Source organism: Etheostoma spectabile, chromosome 6 (genome assembly GCF_008692095.1).
Source record: "Etheostoma spectabile isolate EspeVRDwgs_2016 chromosome 6, UIUC_Espe_1.0, whole genome shotgun sequence".
NCBI classification, from domain to species: Eukaryota; Metazoa; Chordata; class Actinopteri; order Perciformes; family Percidae; genus Etheostoma; species Etheostoma spectabile.
Genome location: NC_045738.1, coordinates 25,207,520 through 25,210,455, shown reverse-complemented (window position 1 = coordinate 25,210,455; position 2,936 = coordinate 25,207,520). Strand labels below are relative to the sequence as shown.

The following is a 2,936-nucleotide window of genomic DNA, read 5'->3' as shown; positions in this document are numbered from 1 at the left end:
GGGGGGGGGGGGGGGGGGCAACAAAGCAGCCAATTAGGGATGGGCTTCAATAGCATTTAATTGAATCTGAATCCAGTTCCAAATCAGCTTATCCAATTAGGTAGTGGGTTAGGTCGGGGATGAAGACATCTGGGAATGTTTATCAACCCTGTCCTGAGTAAGTAAAGACACAGCGGACATAATTTTATTCTTCAGCTCTATATCGACTTATTAATTCTTAATAAATAATGGCTGTTGCACTGATACAGGCCGTGTTCTAAAGGCTCTCAAAAGATCAAAAATAACACAAGTTCCTACTTTAACATGATGGACGGTGGATAACTATCTAAGCAGGGACCCTCCCACAAATGTGGCATTTGTCAGTTGTTGGTTGCCTTTGGTTTCACACTTTGGAGTGTTTGAGTTAGGGTGGTCCGCCATATTTAGTTGTTTGCTAGCATACATTTCTGGTCATCGGATGTCTTGCAGATGCCTGTAGTGTCAGAAAATGTTCTGAGAGAGGTCATGCATGTAAGATTTGACGAGGGCTTTGTAGGCCGTCGTTTAACGAATCTGGATTCAACATGGACCTGGTTCCTGGACTCCATCCCTACAGCCAATTCAACCTTTCCTCCACCAGGACGTTACTCTAACTACTGCCTGGTCAGCTTCTCTAGGCCCAGCACAGCACAGAGGACTGCTGCTCTTTCATAGGATTATTTGGGTTTTTTATTGTAATACTTCACTCCAAACCACCAAGGACAAGTCATTGGTCATGTTTTCGGTACTAATACCAATACAGTGACTTTGATACAGGTTCCTAAACTATTCAGTTTTTGGAAGAAGAAAAAAATTACAACATTACGGCACAAATCTTTTTATTTTTCAGCTCCTACCACGTGACCCCGTCTCCGTGCGAAACTGAGTTTTTCTACGACGTGTAACGTTCAAAAAGCCAATCAGCGGCATTATAAGGTCTCGGTTAAAGCATGCCTATTGGTTTTGCTTATTGCTTATACACCCCTTAGGTATTGTAATTGGGTATTGAATGACGTGGCTTTTTTATGTTTAAGTATTCAATATTGAATTTGTTATCCAGCCCTAGTCACCAAAGAAGATTCATCTTCTGGAAACCATGGATGTCTGTAACCAATGTAGATGTTGAGATATGCAGTCATATAAGAACAGTCCTGATGTACAGTAGAATAGTATTAATGCAGTGACTATGTTGGGGAGATGCCCCTGTGAGTATGCAAGCTGTTACCAAGCACAGGTGTTTATAATGCTATGTGGCTAGCAATGTGGCTAACCGGGGGTATCATATCCACTCCAGTTAGCCTTTAGCATCCAACACTCAGCACAGAGGCTGGTGGTGAAGCTGGGACTCACGACACCACGCCAAAACAAGCCGTAACTGTTGTTTATGGAAGTAACGCCTCAGTGAGAGCTCAGCCAGAAGAAGTAAGACGAGCTGAAGAGGTAGTAGGTGTGGAATAGCAGTTCCTATGGGCATGATTATAAAACGGGGAGCTCAAATCAAGTGTTTGGAACATTAGCCCTGTTGATCACATTCTCCCAGACGCTCTCATCCAGTATTGATGCATTGGAGGCTGATTGGTATTTGTTTTTGTAAGTTTATGTGCTGTTTGAGACGGCAACTGCTGTCACTAAGGACATACTGGATATGCATGGTACTCATATTAATGGCATCTTGGCTGCATCATTACCAAACTCCTCATTTTATTTGAGTCTCTCTCGTGTATTTCCTGGCCTATTTCACAGGCTCGTTTGCTGAGACGTGTTCTTCTGTTTCTGCTTCTACTGGAACTCGTCCATCTGAGTCCTTGCTAGAAAAGGAACATTTCTAATGTCCTTACTTTTCCTCAAAAGCTTTGAAGAAACGGTAATGTTAGCTAATGCTCAAGAGCTGAGCTGTGGACTGTTTGTATGTCACTGCTACCAAATATTAACTAATAAATATAATCCCACTTTTGATGTAATGAATCATTTTTTGGGATCTGATTGAACAATGTAAGATAGCACTAATGTAATATTTGAATAAATGTGCGCTGAATTGGTAAAACTAGCCATTATCGGTTCAAGTCTGGCTGACTGGTTGAACCGAAAATGTATATATGAAAATGAATAATAACTGCATTATTTTATCTGATATTGTTCATGAAAAAACAAGATACGTTTCTATTATGCTCAGTCCAAATTTAATGCCACATAGAACACAAATGCCTTTTTACTTAAGTAATAACAAATTGCAATATTGGCCAGAGAGATCCCAATTCAATATTTTCATCAAACTGACTTATTTCCCATATTTCCCAGATCTAATGATTGTAGTTGGTCCCCAGTGGACTTCTTTAGAATGCTTGTCTTGAAGCTTTTCAAGTATTATTTATTTATTTATTATCTGCTCTAGCCTTTGCAAGATTTAAGACACAGATATGGAAAGTATCCCCCCCAACCTCAACCCCCCACCGCATACGTGCACCTAAGTCTTCCACAAACCTATGGAACCCTCTATAATCTACCTCACTATAATTATATCAACCACACGGTCAATAATTGTTGCTTTCAGATTGTTTAACCCTTGTGTCGTCTTCACCTCCAGGACCCTCTCGTGTCCCTTGGGTCAAATTGACCCGGGACTTATTTGGGGTTTTTAAAAAAATTCTGAAATATAATTTTACTTCATCATCTACCTCAATTTCAAACCATTGAGGTAACACACTGTATATGTTTAGGCAATGCAATCAGTCTCTAGTAGAACCCAGTTAAAAATGGAAGGTTATTCATTCAGGTTAAAAATCCATCCATGTGATCATTGTTATGGTCATATCCAGAATAATTTCCTGACTTGAGTCAGGAATACATGTTTATCCCAGGAAATAAGGTAAGGCCGTAGATTTTCAGGCATAAAAAATGTAACTTGTACCATTTTTCTT

General features: G+C 40.0%; 1 protein-coding gene across 1 annotated transcript in view; it reads left to right on the top strand.

The window, feature by feature from the left end:
- cdk14 (cyclin dependent kinase 14) overlaps positions 1 to 2,936 on the top strand; it is a 205,066-nt gene that overhangs the window by 60,713 nt on the left and 141,417 nt on the right.